Source organism: Pinus tabuliformis, chromosome 3_2 (genome assembly GCF_031772625.1).
Source record: "Pinus tabuliformis cultivar Carrire ecotype Pingquan chromosome 3_2, CPIR1, whole genome shotgun sequence".
NCBI classification, from domain to species: Eukaryota; Viridiplantae; Streptophyta; class Pinopsida; order Pinales; family Pinaceae; genus Pinus; species Pinus tabuliformis.
Genome location: NC_142302.1, coordinates 668,680,260 through 668,701,623, shown reverse-complemented (window position 1 = coordinate 668,701,623; position 21,364 = coordinate 668,680,260). Strand labels below are relative to the sequence as shown.

The 21,364-nt window shown below is 40.3% G+C and overlaps 1 pseudogene; it reads left to right on the top strand.

Annotated features, from left to right (window-relative positions):
• Nucleotides 1-17,866: 17,866 nt before the first annotated feature.
• LOC149182415 (putative cytokinin riboside 5'-monophosphate phosphoribohydrolase LOGL3 pseudogene) lies at nt 17,867-20,920 on the top strand (annotated as a pseudogene).
• Nucleotides 20,921-21,364: the final 444 nt, after the last annotated feature.

The following is a 21,364-nucleotide window of genomic DNA, read 5'->3' as shown; positions in this document are numbered from 1 at the left end:
TATCTTTCTCTCTAATCAAAGAATCACAAAAAGCTTCAAAAGAGGGAATTTCATAAGTATTCCATAGACTAATAAGATCTTCTCTGGTGGAGAGAGAAGTAGATGCAAAAATTGAATAGGTAGCACCCAGCTTAACAAGAATAACATAGATAAGTAAAAGTATTAATTCTTTTAAAGTTGGATAGAAAACATCCAGAGCAAGAGAAATCGTTGGGATTTAAAACAATCAATTCGTTTTTAAGCTAGTGCACATGAATCTTGGTGCATTTGCGAAACACAGTTTCCTTTCCATGTTGCATTAATAGTCTTAATTCCTTGGAGGTGAAAATAAAGATCACAAGAGATGGACATTTTGATTAATCCATATGTTTTGGCATGTTAACTATCCCATTTGGATTTCTTTAATGCATAAGAGGGGCAATTTATGTTCCCAAGGTAACATGGTAAAGTCCTGCCAAGGTAACATGGTAAAGTCCCTTACTTTGTAGTAAATCCCCCATATGAGATTTCCATGAGAAGTAGTTTGAATCGGTAAGTTGAGATCACCTAGACAAGCCATATTATAGTATGTAGGCAAAATGATTTCAAAAGTGAAAAATGATTGTTCTAATGGAAAGAGATAAAAAAAAATAAGTAGTCAAAAAAATATGGCACTAAAAATAAACTTCAGATGTCAAAGTTATACCCTTTCTAAGAAATGCATAAAAAGTAAGCAATGTGCCACATAGAAGGTGATGCTACACAATGAGGTTGCCAAGTTGTAAATTATAATAATAATAATAATAATAGAACCACCCTCCTTGTCTAACTTTGTCCTATAAAATCACTTTTACACATAAGTCACTCTTATGATGTAAGTGGCCCACCTTTATAAAATAAGTGAGAAGTTACATGAACATTTTCAAGAAGTAACATAAATAAATAAATAAGATTTGAATTCAAGACCTCTAATTTAATAGAGTAACTTTCAAACGAGTGAGTTATTACAAAATATATAACATTTTTTTGTAGGTTAGGCAAGTATAACTACCCATAATGTTCAAATCGATGACCTTAACATCAAAAAGTGCCTTAATAGTACATCCAATCACCATCTATTCAAATCCCCATGGGCAAGATATAAAATTGTTAGAAAGGTGCGAGGTGATTTTTTTTTCAATTGTGTACCTTGAATTTGATGCTTATATAAAAACCCTTGTTTTTCCCACAGAAAACATAAACACGATAACACATAAAAACTAACAACTTTTTGAACATGCATATGAAACTTTAAATGCTCAAGATGAGATCTTAGTTAGTCTTATCATGAAATGTAACTTTTATTTTCTATTTTTTATTTTTTGAGATCACACAAGGTGTAGGGAAAGGTGCATATGTAGAAAAGAAAATACTTTATGCTCTATTTTTTATTTATCAAGCTCGCACAAGGAGCATGAAAAAACATAAACAGATCAAAAAGGGATCAAACTAGAAATATAAATGGAAAAAACATAGTGAAATATTAAAACGATGTGAAAGTGCCTTTTAAAAACCAAAATGAAAATGTATACCTTTAGATCTAATATAAATGGCCATATCTTAGGCAAACATAAATATTTTTGGGTGAATTGAAAATAGCTTCCAACTAAAACTAGTAATCTAGATGCAATGGATCAATTCTTTTGGGCCTAAAAATGTTCAAAAATAGTAGAAACTAGAAGTCCTTTGATGCATGTAGTGACATAGGTTTAGGATATTGATTGTCAATGAGAGTGGGTCTTCATAAGAATTTTTATACCATGTTTGATAAATAGGGAATATCCACATTAAGGAAACTAGTCACATAGGAATATAAAAGATCAATTCATCAATGTATTGTGTGGTTAAAACTCTCAAAGAAAGAAACAATCCATAGCCCCAACCAATGTCACCACTTGAGGCAATATATTGATGTGAAAGGAAAATGTTTTACACTGTAAAATCCTCAAAAATGATCATCCACAAATGACCCTCCGTGCTCTTTAAATGACAATCATGGACCAATCATGTGTTAAGTCATGGATTAATAGACTTTAGTATTGAGGAGAGAATGAACCATCAAATCACTTTGCGATACATAATCATGACCATCAAATTACATAATTTCAAATGTACGACAAATAAACACACTTTATTCATAAGTGTGTAAATATCCTAATAGTTGCAATTAAAAGGGGAAAGAGAGGATAGTGTAATTCTTGGTTATCCCCATATACACTAAAATTTGCATTTTGTTTTTTTTAACAAGAAATACAATCATTTGCAAAAAAAAAAAAAAAAAAAAACTCTTGAATATTCAAGTGTGAAGACTCACATATACAGTGTTAGGGGCATGTTTAAATATGAGAGTTGATCCAATGGAGTCATATGATGTATGTGCACGTGGAGGGATGATCAATCCCATTATCATTTGGCTTTTCCATTTGGCATTCAGTCTACCACCACACTTGGGAGTTAATCCATAATGTAACACCCCTCCCTTGTGTGTAAAACTTTGCAAACCTAAGATGAGAAAATCTAGGTCTCGTGTGTAATAAGGAAAGTAAATACTTTACAAAATAAATAAAATAATTAAATCACTTGGAAAAGCGAGACACCAAGAGAGGAGATTCTTGCCAAATCCCATTGGTGAATGGGAAGGGATAATTCTTTCACAATAAAGCTTCTAGATTCGATTCTAGATAAGCTTGATGGATTGGAGATAAATATCCATTGAGAGACACATAAAAGCTTTGTGGGAGAGAAAGGCAAGCTTTTATAAGGAAAAGCCTCGCGAGAGAGAAAGGCGAGCTTTTCTGGGAAAAGCCTAGGAAAATAGATAAGAAGATCCATAAAAGTGGGGTGCTGCTAATAGAAACCATATCATGAAAGAGGTTATTAAATAGCCATTACAAAGATCAACAGGAGGCAGTTGATCCAAGGCAAGAACTCTCAGCCCAGGGGTGAACTGGAAGAGTCAGTTCTAGGTCTAGCGGTGGTGCTCCGTTTTCCAATTCTTTCTTCTACTTTGTTTGGATTCACTTGCATGGAAGATGTTGCATGTTTACTCCTTACTTTTTATGTTGTTAAATCGTTCAACCCATATGTTTATATGCTTGTGTTATCTGTACTTATAAGAATGATTGCCTTCTTATGCATGTGACTCTTATTACATCCAAGTGTATGTTAGTGGTGGAAGCATAGTAGGTAGTTGTTAATACTTGGGCCAAGGAGCTATCTTACTCATGGTAGAATCTGCATGTGACCATTATGCATAAGTAGAACTACTTGTACTAACTTTGTTTATGAGATGAACATATGTGGATGTGTGAGATATCTATTGAATATAAACTTGATCATCATTAAATTTAGTGAAGGAACATAGTATGTCTCTAACATTATGTGATATCTCTGGTTTAATTTGGCAAATATTTATGCATGGGACATTGATGCATGCGGAACAGTTAGGGTATAATTCTTCTAAGTGTATAGTCGATGGTTTAAATTATCTATGCCAAGTGTTATTGCGTCATAAGAATTGTATCCAATGAGGTTAGTTTAGCTATTTCTGTCTGTTGCATAAGAGATATATCAGTAACACTTTTGACCATGCATGTAGGAATATGATCATGACTCAAAGCAATGTTCCATTAATGCTTGGGTGGAGACATCAAAGATTTTTATTGATTGCATGCTATGATTAATTCCTTTCTCCAAATTGTAAATTATGCTTAAGGATTGATCTGACATACAAGTCTTATAAATGAATCTAAAAGTCCACATCATGGATCCAGTAAAGTATAGAAAGAGTATGTGGTATGATGGTTCATCACTTTTGGTGTCGCTCAATTGTTAAGAATATGAGTATAGTTGCAAGAATAATGGTGATCATATAATGACAGAATAATTATATTGGTGACGACGGATGAATCTTAACTATAAATGAAGAAAATTTGAAAGAATGAGAGCCTAGTAGTTAATTCTCAGAGTGGGCTCAAGGGGTATGTTACACATAATATGAGTGAATGATGAGGTTGCATGGATAAGGGCTTGAAAAATCCATGCAAGATGGTGGAAATTTGGAATTAGAATTCATGAGTTCTACACGAGGCTAAATCTCTTGTCCCTTTGGTTAATCTATTCTTTATTTCTCAAATGAGATTGGATATTCTCAAGAATTGTCAAATGGGTCAAAGACTAGGGGTATGTCTATCATCCTCTTCTTTCCTGGTTAGTGGTTTTGGGAAAGGATTATTCCAATTCAATCTTTTTGGTTTAAAAACATTTTTCTTGGCAAGGGTGGGTCTAAAGAATAGGTCTGACCTATAGGTTTATAATCAATAACTCGTTGCAAATTGGTTGATAGGAATGGATGGAAACTAGGTTGAAGGGAAGCATGTAGTATTTGTATGCAAGTCTAAGGTATCTCAAAGGGGAAAACCTCGAACATATAGGAACCCAAATGAGAAGGGTCCTAAATAGAAGCAAATCAGTGCTCAATTTGATCCAAGTGGATATTGGTGGCCACCCGCCAAGTCCACTTGGACCCCCACCATTGTTTCTTTCAGCTTTTCAGTTTCCTTAATTGTAGCACAGTTTACTATTTTTAGCAGTGTTTTGGGTCCTAAACTTCCGGAGCTGTTTTGAGGCCCTAAACGATGTTTTTTGGGAAAACTGGGAGCAACATGGGTCCATGGACCGATGTTGCTCGTCCCAAAGTTATATTTCTTGGATAGATCTTTCTAAGGAGATATTGTGCACGTCAAACGGAGATCGTATGCCAAAGTTACGACCCCGGGAAGTTGATGTACCAATTTACCCAAACAGGGCCCACAGTTTAGCGTTTCATCTTCTAGGGTTAGTTTTTTGGATGTTTAGGGTTTTCCATTGTTTCTCAACAATGAATTGGCCTTCAAGCCTCATTGTAACACAGTTCAGAGGCATGTAGCCGCCACATCTCTTCTCAGAGATAAGCTACCATTGCCCTAGCTAGTTTATTTCCGTTTCTATTTGTAAGCATATTTCAGTATTTTATAGTAATGAAATGAAGTATTATTTATGTTGCATCTCTATATGTATGGTTATATATGTAATTTGTTGTGTTCCTGTTTAAATCTCGATCAGTGGTATTAGAGTGGTCTGCTCTTTCTCTGTCTTTCTTTGCATGTCCCCAACGAGGTCGGGATATAAAGAGTTAGGGCTTGAATTGGTCGAACCTTTGCAAGACAAACCTCGCAAATCCCGACGGCCTCCCATGGCGGATGAAAAGAAAGATGAGGGGGCAAGAGATCCTATCAAAATCTTGCTCGAAAGGACCCTCGAGCGACAAAGGAACGCGATGATGGACAACTTTGCCTAGATCCTTTAGCGCCTACCCAGGGGCGACACATCTACTTCCAGCAGCTACTTTGGAAGCGCCACACCCTTTAAGGTACAAGTTAACTTTGACATTCCCATATTTAAGGGTCAGATAGATGCAGGCGTAAATAAATGGTTAAATCTGCTAGAAGGGTATTTTTTTGTTCATGATTTTTCTGGTCGGGAAAAGATTACTTTCACGCTTCTCAAAGTCGCCCCCCACGTCAAGGACTGGTGGGAAACCTACTGCGAGCAGAAGGATGAAAGTACAACCTCACTGTTTTCAGTCGCACCCACTTGGAATTCATTCTGTACTGCCATCAAGGAGCAGTACTACCCTATCGGAAGCTATGAGGATCAATACATAAAGTTGACCACGTTGCAGCAGGGAAGGGACCAAGACGTACCGAAGTTTACCAATATTTTCCATACCCTTCGCACAAAGTTGGGTATCAAGGATTCGGAGCAGCATTTGATACTCAAATACCACGGCTGCCTGCACAGGTACATCCAGGAAGAAATAGAATTCCTGAACATCTCCTCGCTCAGCACGACATACCGATATGCCGTCAAGATCGAGCAAAAGTTTAAACAGAAGAAGCGAGACTTTGGATCTGCGAATCCGAAGCAAGGTAAAGGTGCCCCTAAACCGTAGAACAAAGGACAAAGCCAAGGCGGGGCGGCCCAATGCAACCTGCCAAAGTTGCAAGCAAAGAACAATGCCGCGAAGCTGAAAAAGAACACGGGAAAGTGGTGTGAGTTCCATAAGATCTCCACTCACAACACAACTGAGTGTCGGGCCAAGTAGTCACTAGTGGCCAAGCTAAAGGTTTCAGAATCAGATGCATGTTTCGACTCTAGTTCAGAACCCGACAAGGGGAATGACAAAGGGAAGCAGATTATTGATGCGGAGCCCAATGCCACCGTTGCCACCACGAAGATCCAAAAGGAGGAACCCGAAGATCCATAGGAGGAGGAGCATCTCTTCCACTCCCAGATGTGGGTAAAGGGCTCCCTGCTACAGTTCATTGTCGACAGCGGGAGCCAAAAGAACCTCATTTCGACAGAGGTCGTGAAGCGGCTAGGCTTACCAACCACAGCACATCCACAACCGTACACCATCAGGTGGCTTCACCAAGGACGGGATCTTCGCATTAGCCAGCAGTGTCGCCTTCCATACAACATCAAGCCCTTCACGGATGAGGTAGTGTGTGACATTGCTCCCATTGATGTTTGTGATGTATTATTAGGACAACCATACTTGTGGAAGCGACATGTTGTGTATGAATCAAGGCCCCGTGGTGTTATTGTTACTTTGGGAAATAAGTTGTACAGGATACCAGAGGTAGCACCGCCTACTGCCATCTCTTTGTTTACTGCAAAACAATGCAGTAAGCTCATTTCCAAAACCGGGAAATTTGTTTTCCTGATGATATTCCCTCAAGGAAAGAAGAAGACGGTGGCCACGACCTCCAGACAAGGCCCCTCCACACGACAACTACAGATGGACAAGGTCGTGGAGGAGTACGAGGACATCTTCACCTCCTTTGCAGGGGTTCCTCTGCACTGTCAGGTCAAGCACTCCATCGATCTGACCCCAAGTGCGTCGCTACCCAATTGACCAATCTATCAACGCTCCGTTCTGGAGAACGATGAAATCAAGAGGCAGATTCAGGAGCTGCTGCAGAAAGGTCACATTCGTCCGAGTTCATCGCCCTGTGGAAGCTCAATCGTGTTGGTACAAAAGAAGGATGGGACTTGGAGACTCTGTATTGACTATCATGCGTTGAACAAGATCACTGTCCATAATAGGTACCCAATCCCACGGATTGATGACCTCCTGGACCAACTGAAGGGGGGAAAATATTTCAGCAAGATCGATTTGAAGTCAGGATATCACCAGGTACCAATCGAACCCTCCGATGTGTGGAATACTACCTTCAAAGCCAAGGAGGGCCTTTTCAAATGGTTGGTTATGCCTTTCGGATTAACAAATGCTCCTACAACCTTCATGAGGCTAATGGATGACATCTTGCAGCCATTCACCAACTCATTTGTAGTGGCATACTTGGATGACATCCTAATCTTCAGCCAGAGTTGGGAAGAGCACCTCCACCACATCTGACAGGTTCTCGAAACACTGCGGCAACACAAGTTATGTGCAAATTTGGAGAAATGGACTTTTGGCATGACCCAGGTTCAGTATCTAGGATACATTATTGATGAACGGGGGGTGCATGTGGATCCATCCAAGATTTAATTCATTTGGGATTGGCCATCTCCAACCACTCTGACAGAGCTCCGCCGCTTTCTAAGTCTTGCCAACTTCTACCACAGGTTTGTGTTGGGAATTTCACTTGGCCCTTGAGTCAAGTCACCAAGGGAGGAGCGAAAGCAAAAAAAAATTGGTCTGAATCTCAACAGAAGGCATTCACAGAGTTGAAAGATCACCTCTTGTTATCCTCTTAACCTACAAAGTAATACCCAAACATAGAATTTGCGAAGAAAAGATACCGAGAACACAAAATATGCGAAGAAAATATACCCAGAGCACAGAATAGCAATGATTTTATTATTCAGAGAGAAATGTTCACAGGCCTCTTCGAGGGGGCAACCTCCAATAGAGCAGAGCTCGATTACAAAACAAGACATGATGCTCCTTGCAGGGAGTCTCTATCCTTTATATATGACTCATACATGCAATACCACGGGCCAATATCGTGGGTTTTATTAATACCATCTATCTAATACTACCGCCCATTTGCCATCTATCTAATACTTCCGCCCATTTGCAACTAACTGTGGTCCCGTCATTAATTGTGGGTTAACCACTTACAAATATTAATATGGGCTTTATTGACTCTTGACTATGACGTGATCCCAAGACATAAATAAGGGGGTTAGGGTGGGACCCTAACATGCCCTCCCCCTTAAGACTAGCCTTGTCCTCAAGGCTGAAGCTGCGGAAATTGCTGAAGAATAGTGGCTGGTTCCCAAGTTGCATCTTCCGGAGAGGTGTCTTTCCATTTGACGAGGACCTCCTTAATCATGCGGCCACGCAGGTGCTTGTCTAGTGTGTCTAGAACCTGTTCAGGTTGAAGCCAGATTGACCCTTCTTCGTCCAATTCAGGTAGACTGGTTTGAACTCGGCAATTGTTCCCAATCACTTTCTTGAGGCACGATACATGGAAAACTGGGTGGATTTTTGTTGTAGGTGGCAAAGCCAACTTGTAAGCCACTTCTCCAATGCGCTGAAGTACTTGGTATGGTCCGTAGAATTTTGGGGAGAGCTTTTGACAACCCTTGTCTTTGAGTGATGTTTGCTTATATGGTTGCAGCCTCAAAAAGACCTGATCCCCTTCTTGAAATTGGCACTCTGAGCGATGTTGGTCAGCCTGTTGCTTCATACGGTTCTGAGCTTGATGAAGATTCTCGCGCAGATGGGCAAGCATGGTTGCGCGGTGTTGTAGGATTTGATCCACGGCTTGTACTTTGGAGCACCCCGTGAGATAAGAAGTAGGGGAAGGCGGAAGTTGTCCATAGACTGCTTCATAGGGAGTCATTTTGGCGGTGGCATGATAGTTGGTGTTATACCACCACTCCGCCAGAGGTAACCACTGTACCCAAAGGTGTTGCTTTTCTGAAGTGAAACACCTAAGGTAGGTTTCTAGACATTTGTTGACGACTTCGGTTTGACCATCTGTTTGCGGATGATATGAAGTACTGAGTTTGAGTTGAGTGCCTTGTATTCTGAAGAGCTCCTGCCAAAAATTACTGGTGAAGATTGGGTCACGGTCGGACACAATAGAAGTGGGCATGCCATGCAATTTGAAGATCTGATCCATGAAAGTTTGAGCAACCAAGGTTAGTGTAAATGGGTGGGGTAGGGCGCAGAAATGAGCATACTTCGACAGTCGGTCTACTACCACCATGATGACTGACTTGTTCCCAGACTTTGGAAGACCTGTAATGAAATCCATGAAGACCTCTGTCCAAATTGACGCCGGAATGGGCAATGGTTGTAATGTGCCTGGTGTGTTGACGGTTTCCCCTTTGTGGCGTTGACAGACGTCACATTCTGCTACGAAAGTAAGGATGTTCTGTTTCATGCCGGCCCAAAAAAATGATCTTCTGGTGCGAGCATACGTCTTCTGAAAGCCCGAATGTCCTGCAATGGGAGATGAGTGCAATTCTGCCAAAATGCGACTTTTGAGGGTGGATGTTGGCGATATTACGACTTTGTCCTTGTAGCGAAGAATATCATTCTGCCACGAGTAGCCCTTGCTGGAATTAGGATCTACCTGTAATTGAGAAATGAGTTGGGAGAGCCCGGGATGTGAAAACCATTCCCTGCGAGCCTCTTCAATCCAGTCGGGAATGGGGAGGGAAATTGCTAGCAAAGTACTTTCCTCCTCAAATTGGCGCGACAATGCATCTGCCACCCTGTTGTCTTTCCCTTTCTTGTAAATGATCTCATAATCATATCCCAGCATTTTGGCTAACCATTTATTTTGTTGTGGGGAAGATAGGCGTTGCTCCAAAAAATATTTAAGACTGTGATGATCTGTGCGGATTTGGAAACGTCGCCCCAACAAGTAAGGTCGCCAAGTCTCGACTGCATGTAAGATGGCCATCATTTCCTTCTCGTAGGTAGATTGGCCCAGATTCTTCCCACTTAGTTGTTGGCTGGTGAAGGCCAATGGTCGCCCTTCCTGCATTAAGACCGCTCCAATACCTGTTCTCGAAGCATCACATTCAATGAAAAATGATTTGGTGAAGTCCGGTAGTGCTAAGACAGGAGTGGAACACATGGCGGTTTTGAGAGCGGTAAATGCCTGTTGTGCTTCCTCGTTCCAGAAGAAGGAATTTTTCTTTAGGAGTTGCGTTAGGGGCTTCGCTATGCGGCCATAGTTGCGGACAAATTTACGATAATAGCCTGTGAGACCCAAAAATCCTCTCAAGCTTTTCAAGGTCTTAGGTTGAGGCCATTCTTGCATTGCCTGGATCTTTTTGGGGTCCACCTTGACACCTTCACGCCCCACAATGTGGCCCAAATACTCAACTTCGTCCATGCCAAACGAACACTTAGACATCTTGACAAATAATTTATGCGTTCGGAGCAGTTGCAAGAGTAGATCTACATGTTGAAGATGTGCCGCCCAAGTGCCACTATAGATGAGGATGTCATCGAAGAAGACAAGGACAAATTTTCTGAGATATGGTTTGAGGAGGTGATTCATAAGGCTCTGAAAAGTAGAGGGGGCATTACAGAGACCAAATGGCATGACGAGGAACTCATAATGACCTTCATGAGTTCTGAAAGTTGTCTTGGGAATGTCGACTTCCTTCATGCGAATTTGGTGATAGCCTGAGCGAAGATCCAGCTTAGTGAAGAATTGAGCCCCATTGAGTTCGTCCAGCAAATCGTCAACCACTGGGATGGGAAATTTATCTTTGACTGTTAACTTATTGAGGGCCCTGAAGTCGGGACACATCCGCCACTCCCCATCTTTCTTGAGGACCATGACCACTGGGGATGAATAAGGACTAATGCTGGGACGAATGACACCTGCTTCCAACAATTCCTTGATGATTTTTTCTATTTCATTCTTTTGGGTGAACGGATATCTGTATGGCCGCACATTTGGGGGTTGGGCCCCTGGAACCAATGTGATGCTATGATCATGTTCCCCTCGCGAGGGTGGAAGCTCATGAGGCTTGTCAAAGACCATCCGATGTTTATTTAAAATCTGTTGCATCTTAGGATGAATTGGCGGAGACATGGTGTCTACTACCTGGATGGCATTAAATTGAGCTACCACTCCATGATGGCCCTTTTTTAACAATTTTTCCATTCTATGCGAGCTGATGATAGAGGGGGCTCCCGCCTGTAGTCCACGGAGGGTATGTGTGGAGTTGTTCTGCTTAAAACTCATATATAACTCCTGGAAATCCATTGTTATTGGCCCAAGAGTGCGGAGCCATTCCGCGCCTAGGACAATGTCGCAACCCCCCATGTGTATTGCAAACATGTGGGTTTTCAATTGATAATCCCCCATTTGAATTTTGACATTTTCACAGCGACCTTCACATTTCATTGTGCCCCCATCTGCAATATGGACTTGGAAGTTAGAAACTGCCCGGACGAAACAATGTGTTGCTTCAACGATCTTTTGATGGATGAAATTATGGGTACTTCCACTATCAATCAAGACTACTACTGGGCGATGTTTAAGAAAACCCCTGATTTTGAGAGTTTGAGGGGAAGAAATTCCTGCCAATGCATTTAGCGAAATAATTGGTTCATCAGATACAATTTCCTTTTGGTTATCTTCTTCGATCTCCTCTGGTTCCTCAAGTGGTGGATCTTCCTCGGTGGAGCTGTAGTCAGTGGCATCTATTTGAAAAAACTTGTGCTCTTTGCATTTATGACCCGGGGAATATTTTTCATCACAGTAGTAACATAGTCCTTGCTTCCTTCTTTCGGCCCTTTCCGCAGGTGACACCTTTTGAATCTTAAGTGTCTGAGTCGTATTGGGAGCCTGTGAGGGACGACCTTTAGCGGGGAAGTTGGGGCGGCTGGATTGGGTTGTTAATGCACGTTCCACCTTACGGGCTACCTGGCAAGCCTCTGTCCATGTGGGAGGGTGGTGGAGTAGAACCTGAGCTTTGATGGCTTCTTTAAGACCGTTGATAAAGCATTCCATGTAGAACTCATCTGTGAGACCCTTAGTGCGGAAGGCTAAGGCTTCAAAAGCAGTAATATAGTCCTCCACTGTACCCGTTTGTCGGAGCTTAGTGAGACGCCCCAAGAAAGAGTCTTCCTGTTCAAAGCGACTGCGAAGAGTTTTGGCAAATTGGGCCCAATCCCGAAACTGTCCATTGCAACGCTGATGCCATTCCTTCCATTGCCATCGTTCATTGTCCAAGTACATGGTGCCCACCATAAGCTTAGTCCCCTCATCTATGATATGATTCAATTGGAAATACTCCTCCATTTGTGCTAGCCATGCGGACGTGTGAGAACCGTCAAATTTATGCATATCCAACTTGGGAGGTCGCTGACTAGGTGGTGGATGGGTGTGCCAGACGTGATGAGAATGGCTAGACTCACCCTCATGGTATTCATGGCCATTATACGCCTCCTCGTGGGCTGGCTCCTTGCCCTTTGGGAGTGCATCAGCTATCTGGTTACTTATTCCTTTAAGCTCAAGTTCGATAAGCTTCACCACCGATTGGAGGGAGTGCACATGCTCTTCAATTTTGTCGATCCTTTCATTGGCCATCGCTTGGGCGCGAGTTTCTACCATACTCCAACCTGAGGACAAAAATTGGGACCGCCTAAAAAAATTTTACTAAGAAATTGAATGGTACCACCTTGCTCAGCTCGTCGTCCTAATTCTGATGGGCTAGGTCACCAATAAGCGCCCCGGAAGATCTCAGACTTTTTTTTTTTTTGGAAAACTCCTAACGGAGTTTTACTCCTTCCTGATCAGTACTGTAGTCGCCAAATCCTCAAAATGTCAATGCCGCAAAAAGTCCTACGAAAATTATATCCAGGGACAGGAACCCTTCACAACTACTCCGATCTGGTGGATCTGAGAGATCTGAATGGTGGAAGAACTGCTGTTGCTGATCTGATGGAGCTGCGGGACTGATGTCTGCTGCTGCTGCCCTTGCTGATCTGGAATAGGTGATGTGTGATCCCCCGATAGAAAGGGAACTATGGTCTTGAGGAGTTTCAGGTGCTACAGATCGCAATATACATAAGGGTCTGACAGTAGTACTCGGCCCAATGTTTCAGGGCTCTAACTAAGGAGGATCGACCGTACCCTTAGCCGTACAACCCGACTACCCTATCGTACGGGCGAGTAATCTCTCCGAGTGCTGTTCTCGGTGTACTGTAGCCACAAGACGGCCGAAGGTTTATCTATGGCGAGGTTTCAAGGGAGCTAGGGGGCTTCCTATATACCCAGAGGGTACGTGGAAGACAGTCCGTGCGCGGTTCTATCTAATGCGCTACTACTCGAAGGGGTACCCACAGGGGTTACAAGGGAGTCCAACAGATGTGACCACCTCTTGTATTTCCTGCGTGCATGCCTCCCCAAATCCGCAGGTTTATGCGCTTAACGACAGATCCCGTGGTTTAAAGACGCCGGAACACGTCTCTAGCCAAAAAAAAAATTGCTAAAATTTGGAGATCCCACCGAGCCCTGGAAAGTGCTCTGATACCACTTGTTATGCTCTTAACCTGCAAAGTAATACCCAAACATAGAATTTGCGAAGAAAAGATACCGAGAACACAAAATATGCGAAGAAAATATACCCAGAGCACAGAATAGCAATGATTTTATTATTCAGAGAGAAATGTTCACAGGCCTCTTCGAGGGGGCAACCTCCAATAGAGCAGAGCTCGATTACAAAACAAGACACGATGCTCCTCGCAGGGAGTCTCTATCCTTTATATATGACTCATACATGCAATACCACGGGCCAATATCGTGGGTTTTATTAATACCATCTATCTAATACTACCGCCCATTTACCATCTATCTAATACTTCCGCCCATTTGCAACTAACTGTGGTCCCGTCATTAATTGCGGGTTAACCACTTACAAATATTAATATGGGCTTTATTGACTCTTGACTATGACGTGATCCCAAGACATAAATAAGGGGGTTAGGGTGGGACCCTAACACCTCTGCTCGGCACCAGTGCTCGCATTACCAGACTTGCAACAACCATTTGAGGTCGAGATAGATGCCTCTGACTATGCTATTGGGGCAGTCCTTACTCAACAGGGGCATCCAGTGGCATATCACAGTGAGACACTTTCAGACACAGTTCGGAAGTATCCCACTTATCACAAAGAGATGTATTCCATTGTGCAGGCCTACCGACAATGGAAGCATTACATTTTGGGGAAGGAAACGGTCATCCACACAGACCACTGACCCCTGTAGTTCATACAGACCCAAGGGAAATTGTAGAATGATCGCCATCAGAAGTCGTCCACATACCTGCAATAGTTCCATTTGAATATCAAGTATAAGAAGGGCAGCACAAATAATGTTGCAGATTGCCTCAGTCGACCACCGATCATGGCGTTAACCACCGTGCTCAACTCTTGTGGGCACGAGACTTCTGATTGGCCACTTCTCTACAAAAGCGACCCAGAATTCGGCCACACATACGAGACACTCTTGGAGGTTCAGCGTTGGACCTAAGAATTATCCTTAAAATACATCCACTTTCACTCCATTCACACATTTTCTCACCTCTATTCCACCACTATGTCATCACATCCGCTTCACTTTCATCATTATATGGGTTACCTTTGTGTTTTCAAAAACATTATTAATTCTTAGTATTTTTAAGTGAATTTGTGGTTAAACTTTAGAAAATAATATCCATATACTTATACCTAACAATTAGAATGAGTTTGTTGACATGTGTAGGTACAAAGGAATCTTCTAAGGCACCCTTATGTGGCACTCTATGTTCAAATTCGAATTTGAGGAGATCATGGACCTCATGGAAAAGATCATGGAGGATAGGGTTATGTGTCACTATTGGTTGAGAGATACGTGGATCTGAAGAGGGAATAGTGGATCCACATTTATGAGTTTGTTATCATAACTTTTGTATAAATAGGAGTGTTATCTCATTCATTTGTAGCTTTGGAATTTAGAATTTAGAATTGAGAAGTTAGAATTTAGAACCTTAGGATCTTATAAGTTGTAATGAGAAGTTAGAATTTTGAATCATTGTAATGGAGATTTTAGAACCTCTTGGGATGTAGAACTTGTAGTTGCAATTTGTAATTGATGATAAATAAAATGGAGCTTCTTTGATCTTCTACATTTGGCTTCTCTTTTGATGTGCTTGTGAATCCTTGGAAGGGCCCCCATTGTTTAGCAAGTACACTTTTGTTTTGGTAAGCTTTCATTTTATGTTTGTTTGTAAATTTCATTAGGTTCATATGTTTGAAATATTAACGAATGACCTTTCGTAAGAAAGTATTAATGTTTTTTTCAATGAATCTGATCTATTATTTAATGTTTGATTTCATTAGTTTAAATAGTTTGTTGACTAAAATGATTAGAAATATTAATGAACAGTCTCCTGTAAGGGAGCTTTAATATTTCTTACACTTGTCACAATGCCTTTAGATTTCATTTTGTTAAATGACTAAATAAGTGTTGGAGATCCCAATGAAAGACCTCCTGTAAGGGAGCTTCGGCATTTTTTCACCTAGCTTAGTTTAGTTTGTCTCTAAGTCCATATATATTGGATGATCCTCGAATTTTACTTACCCAAATTGATAGTAAATGAAACTCTAATTTGCATCCGCATTTTAGACCCAACATTTTGGCGTCGTTTTTGGGGAGGATCATTTGGAGATAGACTTAGGAAGTTTTTTTTATTGCAATTTCTTTTTATGGACTAACTTGTGAAACCTGCTGACAGCAAGATCTTCATAACAAAGTTCAAGTTTGAGCATTTTTTTTTTATTTTCATACTTACTTAGTTTCAAACTCAGTTTTTTTAAACCCCCAATTTCTTACTAATCCATCTACGAATGAGAAAAATGAAGATGTTGAAAAGGTACATCTTGGAGAGCAAGGACAATATCAAAGACTGGTTTCAAAAGAACCTTGCGCCAACTCTAAGAATAAGACAGGTTACTCACATGTTTGCAAATCATAAGGTAAAAATTTTAAATCTTGATGTGAGCATTTTCAAATTCTTAGTCCGTAGATGGCTTCACTGGAAGCATTCTTTCACTAAAAAAAAAAATAAAAAATCTTTCAAGTCAAATAGAATAGATTAGAAGAATAAAAAGAGATCTCGTAGAGTCTTTTTTTTTAGCCTTGTTTTCAAAAAATATAAATAAAAAATAAAAAAACATCAACATTTCTCAAGAATAAGTTTACGTGAGCCACTTCATCCACGCTAACCCGTAAAAATATATATATATATATATATAAAATAAATAAAAACAAAAAATAAATCAGTAGGTTAGTATGCTCTCTTCATGCGCTTCGAGCGATCAGGAAGATTAGAAAATCTATTGATTTACTTTCAAAATTAAATAAAAATCTCTTGCTAGGAATTTGCACAAATCATTAAAACTACAGCATTATAAGGAATCGAAATCATTTTTTTTTAATTCATTTATTTTCGATTTCAAATTTAAAAATTAAATCTGTAGTTTAGTGATTTGATAATTGTGTTAAAACTTCTCTGAATAAAACTTCTTGGCATATGATTTCTTTCTCTGCATATGTGCTGGGATCATTTCTTCAAACAAGCCAAATCTGCATATCAACAATTCAATGTCAGTCTTTAAAGAAGAATTTTGTCATATCTTTAAAGAAGAAATTTGTGATAAAAATCATCCACAGTACAACAAAACAGCGGCAAGAGATGCAGCACTGATAAGGTAGCTACCTGTGTTACAAAAGACTGTAGACCATCTTCTTGACCTCTTAAATCATCCCTACATTAAAAAAAAATAAAAAAATAAAAAAAACAACAAAGAATAAAATTTAATTAAGTCAGTGAATAGACAGAAGCAATGCATCCACAATGGATAGGCTTTTGACATGTACTGCATATCCTCCCGCCAGCATCATCTGAGTGAAATGTTTCACATAATCTCATTTTCTCATACACAAACCCGCATGAATCGCAGAGCTCTGCAAATTCTCCATTTCTCAGTCGTTGCGGCTCTGCATTTAGTATTAAAGCACGCTTTTGAGGTAGACATGGTGGTTGCCACACCGTTTTATTTTCTTCGCAGTTTCGAATCGAACTTCAGCCTAGAAGCATAAAGATTACTGACTGAGAATGGCATCCATTGCCATGCAGAAGATCATCTGTAAATGTCCACATTCACCCCCCAACAGGCCAAAACCTCGCAAAAACGCTTGTCGCACTTATCATATTCATACCCTCGCAATGAAGAAATGGAGTCAAGTGCCATGGAGAAATGGAGTCAAGTGAATAAAATTGGAGAAGCAGCGCTTCTCTACACAAATTATTTTCTACTTTTCATAGGGTAGGGCTTTGTATATCCACTCCATTCGTAGCTTTTTGGCAGCGAATAGACGCTTGTAATTACAACTCAGAGTGGTATCAAGATTGCAAGATGACAACGAATCCCAAAAATAATGGAGATCTCATAAATCCTCGAAAGTCCATGAGGAAAATCATGTTTTTGTTAGTAAAATAAGGAAAATATAGCGCCAATTCCTCATGCAATCTCACACCTTCTCTCCGAGCAATAACTGCAGATGCATACCTGGGGCGCTACACCACCATGGTTGTTACCTCCATGCTCTGTTTCACTGTATAAGCAACGTTTCATTATAAGCACACCTTTATTAAACATGGTTGTCATGCCCGAGTCTTTTTCACTTCTTTTATTGTCCCACAATTGTACTGTGTCTCGAGTAAAGTTAATCTCTGAGCTTTATTTTGTGATCTGCCAGGTTTCGCAGAACATGGACATAGTTTATGATGGAGGAAGTGTGGGGCTCATGGGCCTCGTGTCACAGGAGGTCTATATTGGCGGTGGCCATGTGTTGGGGGTTATTCCCAAGACACTGATGTGTCCAGAGCTTACGGGCGAAACTGTTGGAGAAGTGAGAGATGTAGGAGATATGCATGAAAGAAAGGCAGAAATGGCACGCAAATCAGATGCATTCATTGCTCTGCCAGGAGGTTACGGGACATTGGAGGAACTCTTGGAAGTCATAACATGGGCACAGCAAGCTGCTTTTGGCCATTTGAAATGTCTTTTCCAAGTAATTCGAAGCCCAGTTGTAAAACAAGCATCTGTTGTCCACAGAAACAGAAACTGGGTTTAATAAAATCATATTCTTGGAATCACAGGAAGAAGAAGCATATGTCTGGATACCCGAAATAGCTAAATATAGCACGACTTTGATAGGAGGAAGGGAGATCATGACTAAAAATTGCATAGATTCTAAGGTTCGAAGTCGCCAGAGGCTTGCGTGTGATACCAAATAGGATTTGAACCATTGGTAAGCCTAACAAATTCATTGTGTATCCCTTGGAAAAATACCAACTCGACAAAGGGTTTAGCATTTTATTCAATTTTGCACGGTAGCCAAATCAGTTGAGGCAACCTTGGGGACAAAGGGTTTGGTGTTTAGGGTTTTACGTATTCACTCGTTCACCAATGGTGTCATGTTGGTCGGATCAGGTGACTCAGATTTGCTCACTGTTCCTGGAAGAAAGGTTTTGCTGGGGTCCTAATCTGGAAAATGCTTTGGCTTCCTTCCTGAAACCCCAATGCCTAAAACCATCACTTGTTTCAGAGGATCTTCATAGAAATAGAAACTATGCTCCCCTGGCGTGGAATTTTTTTTTGAAGTGGGCAGGTAGGGCAAGTGCTTGCACGTATAGCTTGCGGCCTTTACATGGGCACAGCGACCCAGTCGAATTGTTGAATGTGGAAGGCTACTACGATTCTCTGTTAACATTCATCGACCAGGTTGTCAACAACTGGTTCAACACACCGGTTGCACGTCATATCATCGTTTCTTCTCCAGCAGCCAAGGAATTAGTCCGAAAATTAGAGGAATACGTTCTAAGACATGACGGGGTGGCGTCTGGATTACGCTGGGAGATGGATCAATCCTAATATTCTTTCGGAGAGGGCTTATAAAAAGAGACCAAGTTCGTCAGCGGCGAGAAGATTAATTTTTACAGTAATTTCCGGTCCGCCTGAGCTAACCAACAAAAATAGTATTACTCACAATTGTGAATCATCGTATCAGTGTAACTCCAGAATTTTAGAAGAAATTCCCTCAAATTTTGTCGATTATTGTGAAGGTACTCAGCAGTTTGCAGGCTGTTTCAGAATAATTGGACACCTTGAATGCACCCAAAAAAAATTCCATTTGTATACACAAATTCAGATACGGCACAGTCCACTATGCCTTGTTTTCGTATTTGACATCTTTGGCTTGTGTTCTCTGAGCGTTTTCCCTGCTCTCTGGCAACAATTGTGAAAGCAATGTTCAATCATATTTCGCTTAAGAAGGCTCTTCAAGCTAGCAAGCATCTGTTGGAATCTAGCTTTCATTTGCTGCAGCAAATATGTCCAAATCAAGCCCCAAATCTCTTCTCGATGCATCCAAGCTGAGCAGTATGATGGAGAGAATGGAATATGACGCATATCACATTCTTATAAGCTTTTTGCCATGCACATTCCATAAGTCCTTTGACACAAATAGGGAGTTAATTTATTTTTCATGGATTTTTATTAAAAATTATTGTTATCAACATCATGAATTGGACTAAAATTACGCTTTTGATTTTCCTTAATCTGTTTCACTTTGGCATACAATTTTTGCGTAAGAATCAGGAAGGGAATGGCCATTTCTTCTTGAACACACTTATGTTCTTTATGCCAAGTTTTTTTTGCAGGTTTTGGGAGATCAACTGATCATTAAGGAGATTAAATTGTGTCGTCGATTGGTATTCAAAAGACTAATTTCATGAGAAATTCTAAAGAACAAGTCCATGATCATAAATGAAATTTCTAGAAAATTACAAGTTCTTGCAACTTCTTGTAATAGCTTAATGGTTTGACATGTTGCATGACATATTAGCAAATTCGAAGATCTGGGGTTTCTTCCTAAATATCCAAGGATGGGGAAATACTTATCCACTCTTGAATTCAAAGTCTATAGGTGGCTGGTCAATGTTGGTCAAACTCAACTATTTTAGTAGAAATTCCAAAATTAATGAGCAGATTTGCTATTTTTGAGATTTTGCATGCCATAATTCACTTTTTCCCAGCAAGAGTCATTATCCATTTCTCATTACCCACATACACTTCATTACATTTTCTTCAATCCTGGCCCACCAATAAAAGCAACGAAACTCATTTACAAGCTTTTTGTTCCACTTTACATATTCATTGTCAGTTTCCTTTTTCCTACCCTTGCAAATAAAACCTTGCTTCCATACACCATTGAGTCCATAGTCCTTGAGTCTAAATATTTTTCTAAAAACACCTTGAAGCTTGCATGCCTTAAGGGCAAGCTATCATGTCGATAAACAAAGGGAATACATCAATGTCCCTTGTTCATCGGATCTTCTAAGTATTCGACAACAACAAATTCATTCATACTTAGAAATATGTGTTAGGGGCATCTTGACTCTCATCCACATCAAAGATGGGAGCTCTCGTGTTGACTAGTGGCATCCATTAATGGCCACTAAGTTAACAATTTCTTGTTATGTTCGACACCGAAACATTTATTCACATGACAAGAATTGTGCCAACGAGTGTTGAAGACTTGAAGATCCATCATTTTGTAGCAGAGGAAGCAGATTTACTTTCATTGATTTTCAGTTTTTGATGTAAATGACTTGAGGACAAGTCAATAAATAAGGTTGGGGGAGAGGGGAAGGGGCAGTGTAAATTGTAAATTTTATATACCTTCCAAGCCTTATACATTTTCAACCGCATTCAGCAGCAGATTCCGAACATTCAACAGAAGATCCAGCAGGAGATTTAGCAGCAGATTCAGCAACAATAAAAGATTCACTTCTTCGACTTCATCCACCATTTTCACAGCCAACTGAAGAAGACTATGATTAGAATTTTGCAGCCACACATGCACAACTCTCATCCATTTTTAAAAGGTTAAGTTGATGTATGATATTTTCTAACTTTTATCCATTTAATTCCTTGAAAGCTAGAATGATAATTTTTGGAAAAAACTTCCTTTCCTCATTTCATAAAATTGCCAAAACCATCAGTTTGGGGGGGGGCACATTTACATTCATACTTTGTCACATTCATATTTTTCCATATTCATATATCACATTCTAAAACCCACATACCTTCAAAATATATTCACTATTACATGAGCATATAAATGGCTTTGTAAAAAGTACTTAAAAGCTAATTGGATGCAACACGGTCATGGTTGTTACACAAGAACCAACCATGATGCATT